This window comes from Quercus robur, chromosome 1 (genome assembly GCF_932294415.1).
Source record: "Quercus robur chromosome 1, dhQueRobu3.1, whole genome shotgun sequence".
Lineage (NCBI taxonomy): Eukaryota > Viridiplantae > Streptophyta > Magnoliopsida > Fagales > Fagaceae > Quercus > Quercus robur.
In genome coordinates, this window is record NC_065534.1 from 12,224,372 (window position 1) to 12,252,215 (window position 27,844).

At 35.5% G+C, this 27,844-nt stretch overlaps 3 pseudogenes; 2 read left to right on the forward strand and 1 right to left on the reverse strand.

The window, feature by feature from the left end:
* Positions 1-5,355: 5,355 nt before the first annotated feature.
* Positions 5,356-7,005, forward strand: LOC126713676 (germin-like protein 9-3; annotated as a pseudogene).
* Positions 7,006-9,154: 2,149 nt separating this feature from the next.
* LOC126721253 (putative germin-like protein 9-2) lies at positions 9,155-26,223 on the forward strand (annotated as a pseudogene).
* Positions 10,320-12,749, reverse strand: LOC126721279 (uncharacterized; annotated as a pseudogene).
* Positions 26,224-27,844: the final 1,621 nt, after the last annotated feature.

The window sequence follows — 27,844 nt, forward strand, 5'->3', positions numbered from 1 at the left end:
TGACTCTTTGTGACTTGAACGTCATTTTGGGGAAGGGGATTTTTTTTTCAAAAATTAGTATGTGGAGTGTGGACACAATGACACAAGAATCGGATTTGTTGGGTTCATATATTACAAAGGTCACGAAGCAGGGAAAAGTCATGTCTTGTCTTGTCGCACACTTTCCTACTTGACCTGTTCTCTTGTCTACCGCGACTCTTTCTTTGTTTCGCGAAGCACTGTGTGTAATTAATTACAGCTATCCATGCAATTTATTATGCTTACTTTTTTTTTTCCTGCTATTTCGGACTGAATTTCTTAAACCTAATGTTATTTATTTAACTGATTATTACAAGCCTTAAAACTAAGTTCATATTGAGTTAAGCACTGCCGGAACCCCACACTTGAGCTTCGCAAATATATAATAAATACTTTTTTTTTTTTTTTTCATAATTCTATGGTTGAAGAGAAAAGAGATATAAACTAATTATGTTATTGGTGTATACTATATTATTGTACATTTTGAAGGGTACATATTATCGGCCGGCTAAACCTATAAGCCATTTAGGCTATCACCTAAGGCCCTCACTTGTAAGAGGGCTCCCAATAGTACTAATATATTATATAATGTTGCTTTCTCATTTGAAAAAAAAAAAAAAAAAAAAAAGGTAAGGCCTAAGGCCTCGCCCAAATTATTTAAGCCCCTAATTAAAAATTGAGAAAAAATAAGTTATTTCTAACAATTTCTCACAAAGCAAAAAAGCTGAAATAACATGAAATCCAATCAAATCACCAAATCTTTAGTTTTCTCCAAAAAAAAAAAAAAAAAAAAATCACCATATCCAAGTATCCTCGGGATCAAACCTTTGTACCACATTTTATTAAGAAAACCCATATTTATTACTTGAAATGTAGAGAGGGAGAGAAAGAGAGACGCTAATTTTCTTAATATACAAGTAACAAAATGCAGAAGAAAAGATAATAAAAGGCAGAAAAAAGAAAGAATAGATAAGTAACAAAAGGCAGAAAAAAAGAAAGAAGAAAAAAACACACTCTCTCCATCTTGATTCTAAATAAAACACTCTTTTTAGTTGGCTTACTCATCAATTAGTTTTGGTAATAGACTTGGCGTGATCACAGATCTTCATTTCAAGTTCGTTTTTTGTTTTCTCTTCTCTTCTCTTCTTCATAGAATTATCTTTGCTGCTGAGTTTTCATTCCCCTTTTTGGCTTAACTTTTGTTGAACTCTTTACTCTTTTTGGTTTTTACTCTTAAATCTTGATTTCTTTAATATTTTCTAGAAGACTATGGAATGGAACCCACTAAAAGCATTGATCCTAGTCCTACACATAGTTTATTTATTTATTTTATTATTTAAATCAAATTTAGTAGTATGGATATAGATATGATATTATGTTGTCAAACTTTTCAGACATTTTGACCAAAAGTGTATTAATTATAGTTCCCATATTCTAGGGTACTGTTAATTAATATTATTAATCTTTTTGTGGGTTGTTGATGAGCATGGATGGGTTGAACTAAGGTAGACTTCTATCTCTTTAATGAGATTTATTATTTTGTGTAATATGTTGTATTCAACGTCTTCTAACAAATGGGATGAGCTTTACAAATTTGAAACACAATCCTATGTAAAAAGGATGCTACATATAACGATTCCACCTCCTTGACGAGATTTATTATTTTATGTAATATGTTGTATTCAACATCTTCTAACAAATGGGATGACCTTCACAAATGTGAAACCCAATCCTATGTAAAAAAGATGCTATGTATAACGATTCCACCACCTTGAATGGACTCAATAGAGAGCCAAAAAGATATTTAAGTAGAGGAACTATCGTACTACCCCAGAGAGAGAGAGAGAGAGAGAGAGAGAGAGAGAGAGAGAGAGAGAGAGAGAGAGAGAGAGAGAGAGAGAGAGAGAGAGAGAGAGAGAGAGAGAGAGAGAGAGAGAGATTGTTAAATATTACCTCAAATTCCTAATTTGACTTAGTTTAGGTTATCTTGATGTGAAACGAAAATTCATTCATTATTTGGTGTAGAAGAAAATGATTCTTCTTAGTATGGGAGGAAAAAGTATTTATTGTTGAAGAAATTATTGGATATTATTAATCACCTCAAATTCCTAATTTGACTTAGTTTAGGTTATCTTGATGTGAAACGAAAATTCATTCATTATTTGGTGTAGAAGAAAATGATTCTTCTTAGTATGGGAGGAAAAAGTATTTATTGTTGAAGAAATTATTGGATATTATTAATCTAACAAGGAATAGAATTAGAGTTTTATAAATATGTATTTGTAAATGGTTTGGTGCATTTTGTCCAAAGGTCCTCTCACATTGGAAAAAGAGAAGACCCCTTGAAGAACATGAGTCAGTTTCTTAGAAACGTAGTTTGGTAGAATTTTGAGGTTGAAAAATTGGTTGTCTTGTGAATTTGTTTGTAATGTTAATGTGAGATTTTTTGGGTGTATTGGGACTTTGCGAATGTGAATATATACGTATGTGTTTTATGAGTTAGTTTGCGTGATTATCTAAGTTTGTGAGGTTTGACAGAGTATGGTTGTAGTCCATATTATTGATAATGAATTTTAGTTGCCATTATTTGTGGATGTGGGGTTGAAGTTGTTTGATACTAGCTTGGCTTATTTCTAAGTTAATTAATATGTTTGCAAGAAAGGGAAAGAAGAGGAGAAAAATGGAAATGATGTACGGAAGATAAAAGTATTTGGTGTAGAAGAAAATGATTCTTCTTAGTATGGGAGGAAAAAGTATTTATTGTTGAAGAAATTATTGGATATTATTAATCTAACAAGGAATAGAATTAGAGTTTTATAAATAGGTATTTGTAAATGGTTTGGTGCATTTTGTCCAAAGATCCTCTCACATTGGAAAAAGAGAAGACCCCTAGAAAAACATGAGTCAGTTTTTAGAAAAGTAGTTTGGTAGAATTTTGAGGTTGAAAAATTGGTTGTCTTGTGAATTTGTTTGTAATGTTAATGTGAGATTTTTTGGGTGTATTGGGATTTTGAGAATGTGAATATATGCGTATGTGGTTTATAAGTTAGTTTGCGTGATTATCTAAGTTTGTGAGGTTTGACAGAGTATGGTTGTAGTCCATATTATTGATAATGAATTTTAGTTGCCATTATTTGTGGATGTGGGGTTGAAGTTGTTTGATACTAGCTTGGCTTATTTCTAAGTTAATTAATATGTTTGCAAGAAAGGGAAAGAAGAGGAGAAAAATGGAAATGACGTATGGAAGATAAAAGACTATATATATATATATATATAGAGAGAGAGAGAGAGAGAGAGAGAGAGATGGCTATAAGGGAGTAGTTAGGAAAGCCCTTAAAAACTAAGAAGCAATTATCTTATGTGAGAGGCTAAGTCCATAATAAAACGAATACAGGAGATACTTCTCCTTAAAAGGGTGTTTAAAAAGAGAGTAAGAGGGGAAATGACTAATACACCCCATTTAAAAAAATACCGTCTTATAGAGCTAATTAGTACTAGTGATGAGAACCCCTCTATGATTGTAGGGTATAATAGACAAAATCATACAATGTTATGTAAATTATTATAAGAGAATAAGTGATAATTGATTTATATCATATAAATTATTAAAATTATTAATAAATTATTAAGAGTAAAAAGAAAGTAATTAAAAAAATATATTTTTTCATAATCCTTACTAATAGTATGAAGTGAAATATGTATACCAATAAGATTTCCATGAGCTTTACCTCCGTAATAGTGATCTTTATTTTTAACACGATTTTGGTATCCAAACATAGGTTGATGAACATGTCACAAATCTCATGGAGTTTGGTGACACCCTCTTACCGCTAACTTGAATTATTTCCATGAGGGTCTGCACCACACAATTACCAATGGTTGTAATTTATCGTCACTTGTTGCAATATCAAGATGATACCAATTAAAAGGTTCCAACATCAATTGATGCGGAACAAAAAGCGTGGAGGGTTATTAGATATGAATAAAATTTGGCTATAAATTTAGTTGCTGTATTAAGAAGATAATAATTAACAGGTTCTGCTAATATCAATTGAGGCACAACAAAAGGCGAGGAGGGCTGCTAAATATTGCACCAATAACTAGATGCAAAGTCTTAAGTCCATATGAGGCTCTTTGAAGTTTGAATGATAAAGAGTAAAGAGGAACTCTAGAAATATACCAAATGAGAAAAAAAAAAAAAAACTTTATTAAAATATGATTTGTTATCTTCATTTTACACATTACATAAATACCTACTTAAAAATTCATACGGTATCCAAAGGGAGCTCTATTTTGATTATGAAAACCTTAAAAATACCAACGGCAAGGAGATAAAAACTAGCATCAATATTGTTGTCATCATCAATTGAGCTGGTGCCGTCCCAAGTTAGAGTTGCATAGATCTCATCAATTGGGTTCTTTGAGCTGGCTCATGCATGCATACCCAGGAAGAAGTATAAAATTAAAACTTAGGAAGTATATTCTTTTGAATTTCTTAATCCTACGTACTGATATTTTTCTTCCTCTCGAAAATCTCGTTGGATATTGTTACTTGACTTGTGAACAAGAACGAATAACAGATTTGTTCTTGACAATTCTGAATTTACTTACTATTTTATAATTTAAAAAAAACCATATATAGATTTGTTAAGTTGCATGGAAATTATGTAAATGATTAAGATTGAACAGGTGCATTTTCTATCTGACAGCTGTGATGCTAAATCCAATTTCTGCACTGACCTTGTTCTAAATATTCCCTCAAATAAGTTGATATTCTATTAAATTTTACTATATATACCAAAAAATATTTTTTTTAAAAGGATCAATACGATGAAAAGCCTTGAAGCGTATATGATCACTGACATTCATTATCACTACGAATAACTTCAGCTCAAGAATTGTAATTCAAGTTCTAGCAAATTAAGAGACTCTATGCTAATTTCAAAAGGCATTAGCCCTTGATTCTTCTTATTAATATTTTTATTAAGTTTAGGAAGGCAGCTTTAAGCAATAGAAGGAACTAAACTTTTTAACATGTTCTATATCAATCATATAAGAAGATAAGAAAATTTTGTTACTTTCTTGGTCTCATTCAACAGCCTAATGACAGAAATAAATAATATATAAAAAAAAATGTGGCGACAACAAGAATGACTTTGTAATTGTCATCTCTAAATTTTTCATCCAACAGGCCTGCACAGAAAGATTACAAACCAAATTGCCTTTCCTTAAGTTTCAATAAATACTGGCCCTTCTATTAAGTCCAGGCACACACTATAACCATCATTTTACGTACCATATTAGCTTTTCCCTTCACTACACCTCAAGTTCTCTTCCATGGCCTCAAAAACTTTCAACATGAAATTCTTTGCACTATTGATTTCTTCATTTGCCATCATCCAAATGGCAATAGCAGGAGATCCAGACGTACTCACAGACTTCATAGTCCCTCCTAATGTCACCGATGTTAATGGGGATTTCTTCACATTTACTGGCATGCGTGCCCGTTTGGGTGGCTTTCCCACTGTCTTCAAGGTCAGGAAGGCAAGCTTGGTTGAGTTTCCTGCTCTCAATGGTCAGAGTGTTTCCTATGCTGTCCTTGAATTCCTGGCTGGCACCACAAACCTACCCCACACCCAGGTTGCACGGACACGCCATTTTTGGCGTCGTGTCTGCGTCCGACACAAGTCGGACACCGGAACGGGGACGAAATGCCAGATTCCGGTGTCCGGCGGTGTCAATTTTTTTTTTTTTTTTTTTTTTTTTTTCGCTTCTCTAACACGGCACCGACGCGGCTCCAACACAGCGCCGATGCAGTTCCGAAGCGTTCGACACGCCAGCAGTGAAAAAAAAAAATCACAGATTTTGACCAGTGAACTTACCAATACCATTGATTTTGTGATAACCCTAAAATAATAAAGCAAGTTTAGAGTCTCTTAGACTGAAAGTTGAAACCACATCTCAAGTTCTTCTCAAGCCACCCTCCCTCTGTCGCTGCCACTGCTCTCTATCCCTGCCACTGCCCTCTATCCCTCGCCGAAGTTAAATCGGACCGATCGAAGAGCTCCGACATCGACGTCGTGCCCTCTGTCCTCTGTCCTCTGTCCCTTCCGATCTCTCTCTCTCTCGAAGCAAACCGATCTCTTGATTCTCTTCTCTGTTCTCTCTCTGTTTTTTTTTTCTCTTCTTTCCGATATTAATTTGAATGTACTGTTGCTCACTTATTTATAACGCGTTTTGTTTTTGTTTTTTTAACTGTTGCTGTGGCCTGTGTGCCCTCTATCCTATTTATTTATTTATTATTTTTATATTAGTTATAACTTATAAATTTGTTTTTGTGTGTCCTGCTATAGTTTTATTTATTTATTAAAGTTAAATATTATAGGTGATTTTACTAAAATGAATATTGAAAGTGCTTGAAGATTTTGTGTATTATTGTACTACTTTGGGTGTTAGTTTACTTATTTGTAGTTCTTAAATAATTTAAATTCTAAACATAAACGTATTTTGTCTAAAAATATTAAAAAATATGCCTAAATATAAAACTTAATTAATTATTTAACTACCGTGTCGTGTCCTTATTTTTCAAAAATTATCGTATCCCTGTGTCCGTGTCCGTGTCCGTGTCATGTCTGTGTCCGTGCAACATAGCCCCACACTCATCCTCGCGCTTCTGAGCTCCTTTTCCTGACTCAAGGTACCCTTCAAGTCGGGTTTGTTGATACAACCAACAAGCTCTTTAATTAGACACTACAAGCGGGTGATGTCTTTGTATTTCCTAAGGGTCTTGTGCATTTTCAATACAATGATGATGTAAAATCTCCAGCTATAGCAATTTCAACTTTTGGGAGTGCAAACGCTGGAACGGTTTCACTTCCCAACACTTTGTTCACCACTGGTATTGACGACAATGTCTTGGCTAAATCCTTCAAGACTGATATTGCCACCATTAAGGCTCTTAAGGCTGGTCTTGCTCCCCAGCCTTGAGGATAGAATTGATCACGACTAGTGGCTACTTTATGATATCTTCTTGTTCCTTGGTGTTTTGTGTGTTTTTTTTTTTAATAATAATTATTCTTCTAAATCAGAAGAGTATGCATGTATTATCATGTTTGAATGCTTTAATTTGAATGTTGTTTCTCCTATTTAGCATCAACGAGACACAAAATATTTCACTTTTCTATTATTTTGAATATGTATGCATTTAAACATTGAAATTTTGTTCATTTTAAAATGATCAAAAGAGAGAAGTATTATATTGTTGCAGCATGAAATATATGAGCTCAACAAGGGTACACGGAACAATAAATGGATAAGGCAAAATAGAGTTCAATCACAACATTTAAAGTTAGGATCAGTAGCTAATGCCAAAATATACAATCTCAAGACTCTCAACAAAGAAATGATTACTGATAAGAGTAAAATAAGATAGCTTGAAGTTTTACATAATCTACACGTCAGTGAGTTGAACTAAGATGGTGAGGATTGGAATGCTCTACCACCAGGACATTGGTTTGATGAATATGGGGAAAGTGCAATCAAGAAGTTACAACTTAAAATACAATGGAACAAAATTTTGGATGCAATTTGCTAAACAATTAATAATTTTGGACCTAACATGTTTATGTAGGGTTTAGGTCAATTACAAAGAATCTCCTTGGATTTCAATTTTTCCTCTTAACTATCTAGAGTTTTTATATCTACCAAATTGGTCTATGGAACTAACTTTCCTTTGTTCTTATGGACGAAAAAATCACGAGACCACATTAAGAAGATTAACAGCCAAATTTTTTCATTCATAAGAGCTAACGGTAGTTAGTCACAAAGATTAATTTAATTAGCGGATATGAAAATTTCAGGGTGTTCTAAGGAAGAATTGAAACCATGAGTGTTTAAGCATTTTTTTTTTTTTAATTAAACTTCCCACTTCCTTTTGCCTACTAGAGAAAAGAGAGTAGGGGTGGCTTGGTGGCTTTTGTGGATAATTTCGAATCATTCTACCAATTGTTGGTGATAATAATTAGTGTTATGAAGAAGCACATTAAAGTTCTATTCCATATACAACCTTACCTTGCAAACATGTGCCTTCCTGAAAAATTAGTATTACAATTTAGGATTGAGTAATAACATTTAGAATTTTAAATATCATAATACTGTATATATTTTTAGATACAGGAAATGAAATCTTAACTATGAGACTAGCAGTCACGTGCCCTTGTACAACTTGAAAGGAGAAAAGAAAATAGCCTTGGAAAACCAAATATACAAATATATAATTTGCACAAAAAAAAAGAAAATTCACACATTTGAATAAATTTAGAGACGCCCAGTTTTAGACTCAGTTTCACATACTAAAGTAGTTGATTAAGAGTAGTAGATACTTTCTACCCACCAAATTTCACAATCAACCACTGTATTGGTGTAAAATTATGCATGCTTGTAGTATTTTTACACACATTCACATAAATAATCATTGGATGAGCTAGTGTTTGGCCAGAAAAAATTAAATGATAAATAAAGATATTGAAGGAAATTACTCTGTTGATCTTTTGGTAGAAGGGGCAAAAAAAATGTCCGGAATTTTTTGTGTTGTGCTTTACTATTTTAATGACTCACCTCAAAAAGAGCAAAAGAAAGAGCAGAGAATGAGTGGACTATTCTCGTACAATATTTTGTTGTTGTTGTTGTTGTTTTTTTTTTTTTTTTTTTTTTTTTTTTTTTTTTTTTTTTTTCGTGTTATCGCGCATAATAGGGCACTACTCCGGAATTTTTTGTGTTGTACTTTACTATTTTGATTATCCTTCATGTATTGTAAGCTAAATTAATTATCGCAGACATTAGAGGGGGTTTTGCCCTTTTAATTTTTATTATTTGTAATTTATGTGCTTTAATGAATTTCCATTTCAACCCAAAAAAAAGAAAGAGATGAATATATTACTTGACCAGAAGAAAAAGAAGATTAGAAGAAGAAGAAAAACTTATAACAAGTGAAGATATTCTAAAAATGTAGCAATAGAAATATAGTAAATTAGCAACACATGTCTATATCAATCATATATTAAGTCCAAGCACACACTATAACCATCATTTTAAATACCATATTAGCTTTTCCCTTCACTACACCTCAAGTTCTCTTCCATGGCCTCAAAAATTTTCAACATGAAATTCTTCGCACTACTGATTTCTTCATTTGCCATCATCCAAATGGCAATAGCAGGAGATCCAGACATCCTCACAGACTTCATAGTCCCTCCTAATGTCACCGATGTTAATGGTAATTAGTCCCAAAGATCAATTTGGTGGATATCAATTCTATCTTAGGGAGTTCTAAGGTAGAATTGAAATCACGGTGAGTGTTTAAGCCTTTTTAAACTTCCCACTTCCTTTTGCCTGCTAGAGAAAAAAGAGTATGGGTGGCTTGGTGGCTTTTGTTGATAATTTGGAATCATTCTACCAATTGTTGGCGATAAGATTTAGCGTTAGGAAGAAACACATTTAATATTCTATTACATACACAACCTTACCTGGGAAATATGTGCCTTCCTGAAAAACTAACATTACAATTTAGGATTGAATAATAACATTTAGAATTTTAAATATCATAAAATTCATAACATTGTATATATTATTAGATACAAGAAATAAAATCTTAGCAGTCATGTGCCCTTGTATAACTTTGAAAGGGAGAAGAAAATAGCCTTGGGAAAAAAATTCCCAAATATATAATTTGCGAAAAAGAAAAAAAAATTCCCTCACACATTTGAATAAATTTAGAGACACCCTATTCCAAACTCAATTTCACATGTTAAAAGTAGTCGATTGTGATTAGTAGATACTTTCTACCCACCAAATTTTACATGGATCCATTTTTTTTCCATGATTCACATTCTACCATTTTAGTAAGCTATGAAAATTGGTGTAAAATTAGGTGTGCTTGTAGTGTTATTATTACACACATTCACATATATAAACATTGAATGAGCGAGCATTTGGCCTGAAAAAGTTAAAATGATAAATAAAGATATTGAAGGAAATTACTGTGTTGATCTTTTGGTAGAAGGCGCGAAATTGTTCTCAGGAAGTTTTTGGGTTGTATTTTCATCATCCTTCATGTATTGTAAGCTAAATTAATTATGGCAGACATGCATTTGGGGGGGTGGGGGTTTGCACCCCAAATTTTTTGTTTGTTAATGTGTCTTAATGAAATTCCATTTCAACCCAGAAAAAAAATAGATGAATATATTACTTAGCCAGAAGAAGAAGAAGATTAGAAGAAGAAAAACTTATAAAAAGTAGTGATATATTCTAAAAATGTAGCAATACAAATATAGTAAATTAGCAATACATTCCAAGCAACACATTAACGTCTTATTTTTAAGTCCAATAACTTACAATACCACACAAGAAACTTATCAAAAGTATTAATAGTGACTATAGGAGGATAAAGAAACGCTGGAGGTGATTACATTCTTCATTCTTCACACACAAGTCATATAGTACAGCCCTACACTATACCTTTTTCTACCCAATACAGTATATTATTATACTATATAGACCACACTGTCATAGATAATCAAGGAATGTTTATGATGGGAGTGAAAGGAATGTAATAGCTAGATGGTGCTAAACCCCACTCTGGTGGCAGAGGCAGATAGATGGTCTTGGATGAACCAAACTTGTTCTTGATGGGCTTGCATTTCGCAGCTTCGATGGTAGAAGGGCAAGATTTGGAAAAGCTGAGAGGAGTGGAGATGGTGTAGGTGTTAGGCTCATGGGTTGTGATAATTTTGGATACCATGTTTTTCTTTGAGGCATAGAGCTGGGTTGGACCCCCTAGAAGCTTGGCATAGCAATTCAGTGGAGGAGATGATTTTGGAGTACTGTCTGTGGGAAGCTTGACTTCAAAAGAGCCATCATATTCTGTGATTACTTTTTAACTCGATCACACTTCACAAGAACCTTAATGCCTGAAACAAATTAGGCAGAGTATAGAAAGTTTAGCTGCTTGAGAGACTAGGGCTAATCAAGTCAGTCAATGAGTCAAAGTTGGTTCAATTCATAGAAGCCTGTAGGGTGTGCAACGAACTTGACAAGCCGTCAAAACCGATCCGACTCAACTCAACCCACTAGGTTGGGTTGGTTTTTAGGGGTTGGTGGGTTGGGTTGGGTCATGAATTTTTTTTTTTTTTTAGTGGGTTGAGTTTGGGTCATGAGATTTACAAATCCGCCTAACTTGACATGACCTATCTATATTTAATATATTTTTAAATTTAAAAATATATGTTAAAAAATTTATTATATAATTTTGTTATATATTTAATTTTTTTGCCCCTCTTCCTAAATAAATCCCAAACCCTAAGTTTTTCTCATATAGTTTGTGTTTATTTGTACATGATTATCTAGTTATAAATTTGCTCTTAATTGTGGTGGTCGTAGTGTTCTAATGCTCAATTAATTGATAATAATAGTAATTAAAAAAAAAAATTTCCAACCTATGAGTACAATCCAACTCAACCCGATTCATGTAGATTGGGTTGGTTGGGTTGAACCCCTGTGATGGACTGGGTTGGGTTGGACTGTTTTTTAACCAACCATGATGGATTGGGTTGAAAAAATTTCTCAACCTGACTCAACCCGACTCATACACACCCCTAGAAGCTAGCTACAAATTTTATAAAGTAAATGCTAGAGATACAACTTTTTCACAAAAAATATTTACATCAATGTATTGATTGTGGGCCCAGAACCTAACAAAAATTTATAAAAATATTATAAAATATTTTATGGCTATAATGTTACTTATTTTATAATAAAAAGATTTACAAATTGACTAATAACTAATAAGTGTCACTTCAACGACCAATAAATAAATATCTTAGTTATCTTTATGTGATTGACAGCAACACATCATCAGTTTATAAGCTCTAAGTGGTAAAATTTGTAGGATAATGTGTATTGTACACACCATATACAATAAAAAGATTTATGAATTGACTAATAACTAATAAGTGTCACTTTAATGACCAATAAATAAATATATCAGTTATCTTTACGTGATTGATAACACATCATCAGTATATAAACTTTATGAAATAAAATTTGTAAGATAATGTTTATTATACATCATCTATTACACACAAACTCTTAATATGCACTGAAATTACAATTTTCATGTTAGAAATTGTGACTTTATTTCAAGTCATGATTTTAGTGCATTTTTAAGTGTGTGTATAAGAATGTGTGTAGTAAGGTGTGTATTAATATTTTTCCATATTTGTATTATCTCCGGCATCTCTTAAAGTCATTTATTCCATCATGTATATTTTGCTTCATACCTAAAATATATAGCAGTGTCCATGCAGTTTTAAAGCAATACGCTATAGTATAACTTAGCCACACACACAAAAAAGGCAGCAAAACTCTAAACAATGTTATAGTACCACAAATGCTATAATTTCCCTAGCTAAAATACTGAAGAGATGGCAACTTCAAGATAATTTTGTTTAGGACTTCAAGCGTGTAAATCGGAGGGAAAGAAAGTTGAGTACAAACCCGAGAAGACATCATTGTGATTGCAGTCATGGCAAGAGGCCTTGCCCTTCATGACAACATAGCATGTTGAAAACTCTATCTTCACAAAAGCCAAAACAAAGAGAAGTGCTGTGATCAGCTTAGGTAAAGCCATGGAAGCACAGACAGAAAAGATATGGAAGTAAACTTTGATGAGAAGATGCAACATAAGAGCTCATAAATATAGAGACTAGGAACAAGAACTATACTAAATGAAAAGGGCCCCAGGGTTTGTTTAGTAGTTGGCTATAAAGAAATGCATTTATTTTACTTTCCTAAATTTGATGAACACTAATAGCACGTACAAGAACTCAAGAAGTCTTTTCACCATTTTCATTAAAAAAGAAGTCTGTTCAGCATCAGATTTTATTTCACAAATGAATGGGAGATGTGGACCACAATGACAATCGAAGTCCTTTTTATGAAATTTGCCACAATACGATATACTCTCCACGAGGTTGGTCTTCAAAAGAAAAGTTAAAGGAAACCGGGCATTTAGGCGATGTTTGATATATGCACCTAAAAATTGAAAATTGTTGTTTAAAAATATATGTGGAAATATGTGTGGGTGAAAACGTGTATGGAGATACGTGTAATATTATTTAAAAACTAAAAATTGTTATTTGAAAACAAGTACCAAACACTCCCTAACATCATTAACTAAAACAAATGATTAGGTAAAAAGTGAGCAAGAGTGGTGTTTCTTAAAGCCTTACGATATTCAAGGAATATTAGATTTGAAATTTCTGGTCAGCATTTTGGAGCCATTCCCATGAGATTTCTTCTTGTAATAAGTTGATGTGTGTGGAATGGAAGAACTGTATATATTTGAGAGAATAGTAAAATACTTAAAGAGGTCTAGACATCCTTGTTTATAAAAAAATTAAAATTATAAAAAAGAAGAAGTAAAGGTTGCCCTAGAAATATTCCCTCAAATAAGTTGATATTCTATTAAATTTTACTATATATACCAATTTTTTTTTTTTTTTTTTTAAATGATCAATATGATGAAAAGTGTTTGTTTTTAGACCCCTTAAAACAATTGATTAAACCTAGTTAATTAGCCAAGTTGTTACTTAGTCAGATTAACACGTCTAGGTTATCACAATAATAAAGATCAAATCAAGTAAAGCAGCGGAAAATAAATAACACAAGATATGATCACCCAGGAAACCAAACCGGTAAAAACCTGGGGAGGATTTGACCTAGCTATCCTCAAGGTAAACTTGAATCCACTATCAGAAAGAATCGAAGTTCATACAAAAGGACTTACAAGCACCCCCACTCAACTTCCTAATGCTACCAACCAGTAGAACTTACTGACATGATCACGTGCAAGCTCCGAATCCACGGACTCCTTCTTTCTTTGGATTCCCACCAGCTACAAGCACCCTCGCTTGTGTATTCTTTAAACTTTAATGGCAGCAACTGTTTTGATCATCAAGGTTTAGAGAATGTCTCTTCCTTGAAAACTCTAAATTTGTGTAAAGGAAAGCTCGTCTAGATCTCACAAGAGATTTACACAAACCGCAATATGAGCAACACTAAAACGTGGCTAGGGTTTGCCTTTTATACTTAGGACAAATAAGAAACCCTAAAAACATTTTAAACACATAGGGCTGAGTTGGACGAATCTGCAGAAAAGCAATCTGCCCGACGTTCGATCGGTCGAGCCTAAGTTTCGATCGATCGAGCCAGGCTGAAAGCCACACTACTTTCTGCTTTACACTCGATTCCAACTTTACATTGACATACAACTTTGAGCTAGCTTTAAACACTTCTAAACACATTGTTTTGATCGTGGTTTGCCAACATTACAAATTAGAGTTCTAAAATACATAAAGTCCTAAACTTTAGAACCTAACAAAAAGCCTTGAAGCGTATATGATCATTGACATTCATTATCACTACGAATAACTTCTGCTCAAGAATGGTAATTCAAGTTCTAGCAAATTTGCAAATATCTTCAAGTCGGACAACCCTTCCAATTTTGAAGCAAGTTTGGGTGCAACATCCTCCCGGGTCACTTTAATCATGAACGAAGAACTTTTGGCAGAGTTTAAGGCGGGGAAGGTTTGGAAAGTGCTAAAGCGGATGCATCCTACAAAGGCACTAGGTCCCGATGGTATGTCTCCTATATTCTTTCATCAGTATTGTGATATTGTAGGCTCTGATGTAGTTAGTTGTGTGTTGGAGGTCTTAAATTCTGGTGTGATGCCCTATGATCTTAATGAAACTTATATATGTCTCATTCCGAAAGTATCTTCTCCCCAAAAAATCACTAAGTTCAGGCTTATAAGCTTATGCAACGTAGTGTATAAAACTATATCTAAAGTTCTTGCGAATAAGCTAAAAAGAATCCTAAGGGAGGTGGTTGATGAATCCCAAAGCACCTTTGTGCCAAGTAGATCAATAATAGACAATGTGCTTGTTGCCTTCAAAACGATGCATTGCATCGATCAAAGAAGAAAAGGCAAGGAAGCGCTAATGGCAGTGAAGCTTGACATGAGCATGGCCTACGATAGGGTCGAATGGTCGTACCTCGAAGCTATAATGAAGAAAATGGGGTTCTATGAGAAGTGGATTGCACTAATGATGAAGTGTGTTAGCACAATGTTGTACTCAATTTTGATAAATGGGGAGCCAAAAGGAAAAATTATTTCATCAAGACGTTTGAGGCAAGGAGATCCTATTTTGCCATATTTATTCTTATTATGTGCTAAAGGGTTGTTGGCAATGCTAAAAAAAGAGGAGAAAGAGGGTCATATTAAAGGAGTGGCAGTGAGTAAAGGGGCACCAAGTATTTCACACTTGTTATTCGCGGACGATAGTATTATCTTTTGTAGAGCTTTGGTGTTGGAGTGTGATAGGGTGTTAAAGGTGCTAGAGGATTATGAGCGTGTTTTGGGTCAAAATCTAAATAAGGAATACCTCCTTATACTTCAGCAAGAACACGGATAGGGATGTGTAGGAACAAGTAAAGCGAAAATTTGGGGCAGAGGTTGTCCGGCACCATGAAAAGTATCTTGGGTTGCCACCATTGGTAGGAAGAGGGAAAAGGAGAGCTTTTAATCGGATTAAAGACCAAGTGGGCAGGAAAATCGCAAGGTGGAAAAGTAAGATGTTATCCAATGCAGGTCGAGAAATCCTTATCAAAGTCGTAGCACAAGCCACACCCACGTACACAACAAGTGTGTTCAAGCTACCAACTTCGCTATGTAAGGATCTAAACTCTTTGATGGGTAATTTTTGGTGGGGGCAAAAGGAAAGGGAAAGAAAAATGGTTTGGGTATCTTGGGAGAAATTATGTACACCAAAGGCTGAGGGGAGCATGGGTTTTAGAGAGCTCAAAGCCTTCAACTTAGCTCTTCTTGCCAAGCAAGGATGGAGAATTTTGAAAAACCTAAATTCTCTGGTGCATAGGGTGTACAAAGTGAAATACTTTGCGAAGGATTCGTTTCTACAGGCTCAGCTGGGCCATAGACCCTCTTACGCGTAGAGGAGCATCATGGCAGCTAAAGAGATTATTGTAAAGGGGTCTCAGTGGAACATAGGCAATGGTCTAAAGGTAAATATCTGGGATAATAAGTGGATCCCAAGACCTGAATCCTTCAAAGTATTTAGCCCACAACTGTCCCAGCATGATGTAGTGCAAGTCTCGGATATGATTGATACTAACAGAAGAAGCTGAGATATAGCTAAGGTCAGAAGCACTTTTCTCCCTCAGGAAGCTAAGGTTGTATTGGGAATCCCAGTAAGCTCTTGCTTGCTAGAAGATTCAATTGTATGGGCATGGACTACATGTGGAAAGTTTACAGTAAATAGTGCTTATGTGGTGGTGCAAAAATGGTTGAAAGAAAGGATTGTTCGTCTTGAGATAGGTGGCAGCTCAGATAGCTCAAGGATGGGGTCCATAAGGAAGTTAATTTGGTAACTAAATTGCCCAAATAAAATAAAGCATTTTATGTGGAGGGCTTGCAAGAACATCCTCCCCACTAAGAATCGTCTCATGACTGGAGGCGTGGGGAGTGAAGACTACTGTGCACTGTGTGGTCTTAGTGAGACCGTGGGTCATACTTTGTGGGGTTGCCAATATGCAAAGGATGTTTGGAATGGAACTAAGATCAAACTTCCATGGATGCAAGAATCACTAAATGAGTTCATCGACATAGTATGGGAGATAAAGGAATCATACCCGAATGTTGATTAGATCATGTTTGATGTGACGGTGTGGAGCTTATGGAGCAGCAAAAGCTCAGTAATTCATGGGGGGAAATGTAAAGGGTACAAAGCTTTGATCAGGTCAGCAGCTGACTATGTAGAAGAAATCAAGTAGGAGAAACAACCATAATTGAGGCACCCCCCAAAGACCACGCATCCTTAGTCTCTTCCTAGAAAGGACTGGTATAAAACTAACACATATGGTGCAGTGTTTAGGGAGTTTGGGAGCTATGGAAGTGGTGTGATGATAAGGAATGAAGAGGGACAAATAATGGGAGCAATGATTAAAAGATGGGACTTGCCTTGGGGAGCATTAGAGATAGAAGCTAAAGTAGTGGAAGATGGAGTACAGCTTTCGTGGGACCTCGGCCTAAAATAGATTATTATTGAAAGTGACTCACAAACAATGGTTAGCTCGTTTTGTGATCAAAGCTTGGTACCTAGCAACATCCAAAAAGTCATATGATAGGCCAAAAAGAAATTGACCTCTTGTGATAAATTAACCAATTAATTTAGCCAAGTGAATTAATTGAGTCAATTAATCATGCAAATGCATGGTAGTACAAACAAATCACCAATAAACTAATTATACAGTGGAAAATAAATAACATGGTGATTTGTTTATGAATGGGGAAAATCTAACGGCAAAAATTCCACCGGGTGATTTTCAGGTCACCACTCCCGAAATTCCACTATTATCAAAACAAGCGGTTACAAGTTAAAGAATCCCAGTATCTTATACCAACTTACAGTTGAACCCTTACCCTAATACACAATTGGACTTGTTCTGTAGTGACAATTTCCCCTTTTGATGCACGGCTCCCAAGTACATGACCAACCAATGTACGAATCCCAGTACGCGACTTCAATCACCAACAAGAGAAGGTTGTTGGTTGCAAAATTCTTTAGTTCATCCCAACGATGAAGATCAAGAAGATGCTTGATCACAAAACCCTACGATGTACATACACAATAACTTCTTCACAAGAATGATGAACTATGGCAAAACTTTGTCTCTGATTACAAGTTGCTTGAACAAATTTTACGTAACACTTGTACAACTTGTGTACACTTTGACGACCCTTAAAATAATCATTTTATATATCTAGAGTTAGAAGAAAAGAAAGCCCAAATACATAATTACGGATTAGAGTCAAAACAGAACTGGAATTTTGTTTTTCATAAAGCTCGATAGATACCTACCTGTCAAGATGCTATCAAGCCACGAGGCTGGAGCAGCTTCTTAAGCTCTATGGATAGCTAGCTGTCGAGCTTTAATGAACAGCACTTCTTCAGCTTGAATCTTGAATAGACTTGCATGTTTTCAACACTTGATCTTGAAACACAATTTCTTAAAGTATTAAACACATCCTAGATCTACCCAAATATAAATAAAGTGCGTTTTGTCAAAGGATAAACCAATTACATAAAATATGACATATGTTCCTAACAAGTGAATCACATATGTCCTAACAATCTCCCCCTTTGGCAATCCGTGACAAAACCACAACAAACAAATGAACATATAAGAGAAGTCATAAATCACTCAACACATATTCATTGTTGAATACAATAAAATTTATCCTAACACAAACTCTTGAAAAACTTTGCAAGAGGAGAGTTTATGGCAAGAAGACTTTTACAACCTGTATTTCTGAAACACTTTAACCAAAACTCATCAAGGCATCTTTGTGTGAAACAAAAATAATAGATTGCATACAAGAATAAGAAGCATGTGCATAAAGAGAGAAAAGAAACAACCCATGTAAGGGTAGGTGAAAGAAACATACATTAACATATATAAAGAAAATAAGTACAATGTATGTCAAAAATGGTCACAAGACCCATGTACAAGAACACATGTTTCTAAAATAGAGAAAAGAAAAAGATACAAGTAATCCTTACTACATCCCTTAAAAAAATCAACACTCCTCCTAACAAAATGTCCTATACTAACTCTCCCTCTAAGAATGACTACTTTCATATCCAAATCCACTCCCCCTTTTTGTCACGAGTGATAAAGGGTAAGAGTGTCAAGTAGACATCTCATCGGTAAAGCTAGCATCTCCATTATCATTATCATCATCCGAATCATCATCACCATCACCATTATCATCATCCTCATCCTTAGACTCAGAAGCCACTGGAGGAGGTGGTGGAGGAGAAGCCTTAGGAGCATAACCACTCATGGTTGCTTGTCGCCATGCAATACGACTAACACGAACGTTCACCTGATACAACTCTGTAGAGAGTGTATCAAAGTGAGCATCCATGTGCTGCAGCTGCGCCACAATGTCCCCTAAAGTCACATTGCTCAAAGAAAAGGAAGGAGCGGATGTGGATGGAGCAAAACGAGGCAGAGCGAAACGGGAGGGAGGAGCTGCTGAATCCGACTGTCGAGACCTAAATTTTTTCTCGCTACATTTAATGGTAGCGTAGTCTATGGCACATATGACAGAAAAATGGTTGGAAGAGGGAAAAGGAACAGAAAATGGCATAGAATCCACGTGATAGCCGAAGGGAAAATGAGCTTATCACGGGTAGCCGTATCTCTATACATATCTAAGATAGAAAGAATAAAATGTGAAGAAAAATCTATAATGAGGTGCTTTAACAAAGAAAGCAAAAATCGAGCACGAGGCTCTGTGATAGAGTTATAGTGAGAGAGTGGGTGCAAAACAAAAGTCATCACCATGTTTATAAATCTAGGACCTTTAGCAAAGGGCCTACATGGTGTGAACTAACGATCACCCCAATATACGGGACGCTCACAGAAAGCGAAAATCATCTTGTCTTTGGACACAGTCCTCACAAGCTCACAACCGGGGTAGTCAGGATGCTCTACACTCAAAACATGAAGCACATCTGCAACAAGCTATGGTGTGACTACAATGCGCGTACCTCGAACGTAAGTAGAAAAGAGAGGTACTGAAAAATTGAAACCATGCATGTTAGAGTAAAACTCCTAGATTAGCACGGTTGGACAAATGACCAGGATGTCACATAGTGAATCCTATCCCCAACTGTGAATGATAGTGGGAAGGTTACTGTCAGCGAAGTTTGCCAAAATGACTTGGCGTTCCGAATGAACACCTCGTCGAGAAAAGTTCTCCAAGAAGTCCTTTCGGGCGTCCTCATCATGGAACCGAATATTAGAAGGAGTAGGATCAGAAGAAGACAATGCCCTAGAATGCAAAGGGTTCTAGGACGGAGCTGATTTACGCTTAGGTGCCATAGACATGACTAACGTAAACAAAAAGAGAGGGAGAGAAAGAGAGACAATCAGAAAAGTCCCAAAGCAATTCAAATATAACAAGTATATTGAAAAGAGAGTATGTATGCATGGGAAATGCATGAACATGTGATATGCAAAAGAAATTACATCATGGGCTCAGCCCAATCCAATCTTACTAGCACACATCAGTTGAACATAAATACACACATCTAAATGCATGAAAATATAGTTATAATGCATGTGTGATGTAATGCATGAAATTTTAAGATCATATAAGCAAAACCTATCCCAAAATTTCAATAATAACTCATCAATTTTGAAAAACCCCAAAACCTAGGTTTCAAAACATGAATGCATGTAAATGAAGGAGATTAGAAGCTTACCAAGTGAAGGAAAACTTGAAAAAGCTTGAAAAATCACTGGGGAAGAGGTTTAGAGTGAGAGAGATAGTATTTGGGAGATAAACAAATGCGGATAGGTCGAGAGAGATCGAAGAAATGAGAACCAGATCACGAAGAATGAATATATTGATCCTTAGTAATTCTCGACAGATAGAGTTATCGAGAAGGTGTCGAGAAACAAAGAAAAGACACAAGAAGAGAAGCTTAATCGATCCACCAACTATTGAGAACCTATCAAGAGTCCAGGAACTTTCACGTACGATCCACCAGCTGTCGAGGATCTGTCGAGATTGCTATAAAAAAATACCTTAAGAGCTTGACAGATAGCCAGGTGTCGAGGAGGTATCAAGAAGGTGTCGAGATTGCTTAAAAATCGTTTTTCAAAAAGGGAAAAACACATATATGAATAAAATCAAGCATGCAACTCAACCAAAGATCCAATCAACATTTTAAACTCTTAAAATTATCTCTCAACAAAAATTTTAAGTACAAAGGATCCCAAAAACACACACACACACACACTAAACAAGTCTAACCAATTTTATATTTTAAAAACAAGTTAAGACAGTTTAGTGAGTATAGATTAACACATGAAAAACCTTGTGATGGCCAAATCACATTATACCTGCACATGTATCAAAACTAGCAAAGAATACTGCGTGTTGTGTGTGAAAAACATCGCAAGATTGCATAAGTGTATACATGTTATGACGATTTGAGATATGAGAAAATCACTTTAACTCACACACAATCATAACTGTTTGATGGGGACTATCACTTTCAAGGTACATCCTATAACTCTCACATCTCCTAGAATACACGCTTGCAATCATATTTAAAGCATTTTGATTTTTTTGCTTTTCATTTTCTTTGCATATTTTTACTTAAGCAAATCATGCATGGGCATATAAGAAGGAGAAAAGAAACACCCAATGATGCTAAGCATTTGACATTCCAATTTTACTATGCCGAAGCACACAAATGTCATTGACACTGCACTTTTGCTATGCTGAAGCATACATGTGTCATATTATAATTTGTGGGCAATAGTAGTGAGATGATTATTTATACCTTTCTCTTAGGATTTTCTTGTCCTTCCCATCAAAAAGAGTGATACGAGTGTTAAGTACAAGAGATAGTTTAATCTTACTCATCATACACAAGAGCCACAAAGCTCACTTGCTTAGTTGTGCATAGAGATGCCAATTTAAGCTACAAGAGATACAAAATTTAGACAACTTTGTTTCAATAGCCATCCAAGGTACACAAGTACCAATGTACACATAACACATACTGTTTTTGTATTTTTCTGATTTTTCAGTCAATTTTTTTTATTAAAAAAATAATCAAAACTGAAAACAAACAAAAACATGTTAAACAATACAAAGTATAAAAACTAGACTAACTCAAAACTTGAAAGCAAAACACACAAGTAATGCCCACACGAAAACAAGAAGAGAGAAAGAGAAAAGTGATAGAATCACTTGGAGCCCTTTTCCTTCCACACCCTAGAAGAACCTTTCATTTTATTAAACCCTTGAACCAGCGATGAGGGGGAAGAATTAGAACCATTCAAGTTCAAAAAGAACATAAGGGCTTTGAAAAGATTTCTAAGGGGAGCAAGAGGGGATTGAAGCTGATTTTGGCTTCCAGATGCTATCATGTCGTTGCTCTGTTGAGTAGCTAGCCGCTTATAGCAATTTGGTCAAGTATGACCGACAACTCCACAATAATGACAAAGATACTATTTCTTTTGTTTAGGCTTTTGAAAGTTAGCCTTCTTAGCCCTAGGATTCTTAGCTTCCTTCTTATCTTACTTAGGGGGTGCTCTTAAGATAGATTTACCTTTATCTAGCTAAATCAATTTTAACATCATTGTTCTCAATTTCAACATTATTGCTAGGAGGAACAAAAATAGTAGTACTAGTAGAAGCAGTATTAAAGGAAGAGAAACCATACTCTAAACCTGTTCGATCAGAAGTAGATTTCTAAAGACTGAGCATCTCATCAAGTTTTGCACTTGAAGTCCTCTCCAATTAAGCTCTGATTTGAAACAGCTCCGCTTCAAGGTTCTTGGTCTTCTTAGCCAAGAAATTGTTCTTGAACCTCAATGCTCCAATAGTCTGATTAGCCTCATCAAACTTTGTGGAAAGCTCTTCACAATCAAGTTCCACATCACTGAGCTTCTTGGTGGTCAACCTGTAAAGTTTCTCATGTTTCTCAAAAAGCTTGCATAATTTCTCATAGGCTGTATGGATATCATTTTGATCATCCATCTTCTCAAACTTAAACTCCACCAATTCCTCTTCTTCAACCACATCTTCAACAATCGCATCAATAGAATTGACAGTGGCAGTGAAGACATTCAAGATTTCGTCATCCTTATTGTCGGAATCATCCTCAAGCTTGGTGTCGCTCAAGGTAGCAGTAAGTGCCTTACTCTTCCCAATGCTCTTGAGATATGTAGGACACTCTTGTTTTATGTGATCGAAACTTTGACACCCAAAGCACTTAGGTCCTACGGGAATAGTGTACTGACGGCCATCCCTTGCATCCTTCTTCCCTTTGTTTTGGATCTTGAACTAAGAAGAACTGGATTGCCTATGGTCCTTGTCGAAGCCCTTTCCATTGGCATTCTTCATAAACTTCTTGAACTGCCTAGTGATATAGGACTTCATCTTAGAATCTTCATCATCTGAAGACTCTGAAGACTCATCTGTCTCATTACTCTTGGCCTTTAGTGCCATGCTCTTGCCTTTGCCCGTCTTGCCAATCCTAGTCAATCCTAACTCATAGGTCTGCAGATTTCTAACCAACTCTGTTAAAGGAATCTTGTCAATGTCCTTTGATTCCTCGATTACCATAATCTTGGTATGGAATCTCTCAAGTAAAGATTTAAACACCTTTCTCACAATCTTGAGTTCAGGAATGGTTTCCTTAAGATTGAAAACTGAGTTCACTATGTCCTTGAGCTTGGCATAGAGCTCATCGAACGACTCATCCTCCTCCAACTTAATATCTTCAAAGCTTGTAGTGAGTCTTCGAAACTTTAAATCCTTAACAACCTTTGTTCCCTCATAGGTTGTCTAGAGGATGGTCCATGCTTCCTTAGCAGTTTCAGTGGAGGATATCTTTTTGAACTCCTCATTGGTGATTGCACCGAATAAGGCATTCAACGCTCTGCTGTTGAAGTTTGCTGCCTTGATCTTGGCATCATCCCAGTTGGCCGACACTTCCTTCGACTTGGTTCAGCCTATCTCAATAGCTTGCCACACTTTCTCATCTAAAGACTACAAGAAAGCTCTTATGTGTACTTTCCAGTATACATAGTTAGTACCATCAAATAAAGGAGATATGATTAACGATTGTTCTCTATCCATGACAAATAGGGGTCAATGGATCAACACAGCAAAGATTAAACCCTAATCAGAGTGTGTCTGCTCTGATATCACTTGATAGGTAAAAAACGAATTGACCCCTTATGATAAATTAACCAATTAATTTAGCCAAGTGAATTAATTAAGTTAATTAATCATGCAAATGTGTGGTAGTACAAACAAATCACCAGTAAACTAATTATGCCGCGAAAAATAAATAACATGGTGATTTGTTTACGAATGGGGAAAACTAACGATAAAAACTCTATCGGGTGATTTTCAGGTTACCACTCTCGAAATTCCACTATTATCAAAACAAGTGGTTATAAATAAAGGAATCTCAGTACCTTATACCAACCTACAATTGAACCATTATCCCAATACCCAATTGAACTTGTTTTGTAGTGACAATTTCCCTTTTTGATGCACAGCTCTCAAGTACGTGACTAACCAATGCGTGGATTTCAATGCGCAACTTCAATCACCAAGTAGAGAAAGTTGTTGGCTGCAAAGTTTTTTAGTTCATCCCAACAATGAAGATCAAGAAAATGCTTGGTCACAAAATCCAACGTACACATACATAGCAACTTCTTCACAAGAATGATGAACTAGGGCAAAACTTTGTCTCCGAATACAAATTGCTTGAACAAACTTTGCTCAACACTTGTACAACTTGTGTACACTTTGATGGCCCTTAAAATAATCCTTTTATATGTCTAAGGTTAGAAGAAAAGAAAACTCAAACACATAATCACGGACTAGAGTCAAAACAAAACTGGAATTCTGTTTTTCATAAAGCTCGACAGATACCTATCTGTCAAGATGCCGTCAAGCAACTGTCGAGCCACGGGGCTGGAATAGCTTCTTAAGCTCGATGGATAGCTAGATGTCGAGTTTTAATGAACAACACTTCTTCAACTTGAATTTTGGACACACTTGCATGTCTTCAACACTTGATCTTGAAACACAGTTTCTTAAAGTATTAAACATATTCTAGATCTACCTAAATACAAGTAAAGTGCGTTTTGTCAAAGAATAAGTCAATTATATAAAATAGTGACATGTGTTCCTAACAAGTGAATCACATATATCCTAATATTATAGAAGGCATAAAGATGGATCTCCGTTGTTTTGACGCATGGGATGTGTGTCACATTAGCAGGGGGTCAAACTCTATGACTCACATTTTGGCAAGACATGCCAAGGTAGTAATTGATAGGGTCATATGGGTGGAAGATACCCCACCTATAGTTTATGCATAAGTGCAACCTGATGTAATCTGTACGAAGTCCAATTCAGTTTAATGAAGTTTATGTTGAGAATAAAAAATAAATAAATAAAAAAAGGTTCTAGCAAATTAAGAGACTCTATGCTAATTTCAAAAGGCATTAGCCCTTGATTCTTCTTATTAATATTTTTATTAAGTTTAGGAAGGCAGCTTTAAGCAATAGAAGGAACTAAATTTTTAACATGTTCTATATCAATCATATATGAAGACAAGAAAAATTTGTTACTTTCTTGGTCTCATTCAACAGCCTAATGACAGAAATAAATAGTATATATTAAAAAAAAAAAAATGTGGCGATAACAAGAATGACTTTGTAATTGTCATCTCTAAATTTTTCATCCAACAGGCCTGCACAGAAAGATTACAAACCAAATTGCCTTTCCTTAAGTACTGGCCCTTCTATTAAGTCCAAGTGCACAATATAACCATCATTTTAAGTACAATATTGGCTTTTCCCTTCACTACACCTCAAATTCTCTTCCACGGCCTCAAAAACTTTCAACGTGAAATTCTTCGCACTACTGATTTCTTCATTTGCCATCATCTAAATGGCAATAGCAGGAGGTCCAGACATCCTCACAGACTTCATAGTCCCTCCTAATGTCACCAAAGTTAATGGGGATTTCTTCACGTTTACTAGCATACGTGCCCTTTTGGGTGGCTTTCCCACTGTCTTCAAGGTCACGAAGGCAAGCTTGGCTGAGTTCCCTGCTCTCAATGGTCAAAGTGTTTCCTATGCTTTCCTTGAATTCCCGTTTGGCACCACAAACCCACCCCACACTCATCCTCGCACTTCTGAGCTCCTTTTCCTGACTCAAGGTACCCTTCAAGTCGGGTTTGTTGATACAACCAACAAGCTCTTTAATAAGACACTATAAGCGGGTGATGTCTTTGTATTCCCTAAGGGTAGTCTTGTGCATTTTCAACACAATGATGATGTAAAATTTCCAACTATAGCAATTTCAGCTTTTGGGAGTGCAAACGCTGGAACGGTTTCACTTCCCAACATCTTTGTTCACCACTGGTATTGACGACTATGTCTTGGCTAAATCCTTCAAGACTAATATTGCCACCATTAAGGCTCTTAAGGCTGGTCTTGCTCCCCAGCCTTGAGGATAGAATTGATCACGAATACTGGCTGCTTTATGATATCTTCTTGTTCCTTGGTGTTGTGTGTGTGTGTGTGTGTTTTTTTTTTTTTTTCAAATAATTATTCTTCTAAATCAGAAGAGTATGCATGTATTATCATGTTTGAAAGCTTTAATTTAAATGTTGTTTCTCCTATTTAGCATCAACGAGACACAAAAACTTTCACTTTTCTATTATTTTGAAAATGTATGCATTTAAACATTGGAATTTTGTTCATTTTATAACGATCAAAAGGACAGACGTATTATATTGATACAACATGAAATAGATGAGCTTAACAAGGGTACACGGAACAATAAATGAATGCGACAAAATAGAGTTCAATTTAAAGTTAGGATCAGTAGCTAACACCTAAATAACCAATCTCAAGACTCTTAACAAAGAAATGATTACTGATAAGAGTAAAATAAGATAGCCTAAAGTTTAACATAATCTACGCGTCAGTAAGTTGAATTGAGATTATGAGGATTGGAATGCTCTACCACCAGGACATTGATTTGATGAATATAGGGAAAGTGCAATCAAGAAGTTACAACTTAAAATACAATTGAACAAAATTTTGGATACAAGTTGCCAAACGCTTAATAATTTTGGACCTAACATGGTTATGTAGGGTTTAGGTCAATTACAAAAACATCTCCCTCAATTTCAATTTTTCCTTATAACTATCTAGAGTTTTTATATCTACCAAATTGGTCTATAGGACTAACTTTCCTTTGCTATTATGGACAAAAAAATCACGATACCACATTAAGAAGTCTTACAAGCTAATTCATTGGTCATGTAATTTTTTCGCCCGTAAGAGCAACCTCATCAATTCTTTTAAAAGATTCCGTCTATTTTACACAAAAAACCTACTTTTTCTATTTTACACCATCATTTTTACAAAACACCCACATCAGTTTATCTATTTTACAAGATATTTCAATAAAATATTCATTCTTCATCAATTTTTTATTATTTTTCCTAATGGTCATACTTTTTTAATTTAAACTTATATTTTAAGTAAACTACCAACACCGGTGGCTCTGCCAATGGAGTCGCTAGTGGTGGAGGTCTGATGGTCGAACCACCAAAATAGTGTTTTTGGCGACCGTCACTAGATCGGTGTCTCCGCCCACTGTGCCGCCAACACTGATGGCCAGACCACCAAAATAGTGGCTTTGACGATAGCCAAAAATGCGTTGTCTTCAACCACCATTGAAATATTTTGTTGTGTCATTTCAGGTTTACACATTGGAGAGAGAGAGAGAGAGAGAGAGAGAGAGAGAGAGAGAGAGAGAGAGAGAGATTATTTACTATTAGTATTGTGGGGGATTTTTCCTCCAGCAAGCTTATTGTCCTCTTTGGGGAGCCAAGCCCGCAAGGTTTTGTTTCTCGTCCCCGAGTATGGTCAAGGTTTTGCCCTAAGGTGATTGACACCTAGGCTCACTTAGTCCCACATCGGTTAGAGATGCGCCCCACTCATGCTTTATATGCCCTTGGAGCTTGCATGAGTGTACCACTACTCCGCATGCGGAGTAGTGGTACACTCATGCAAGCTCCAAGGGCATATAAAGCATGAGTGGGGCGCATCTCTAACCGA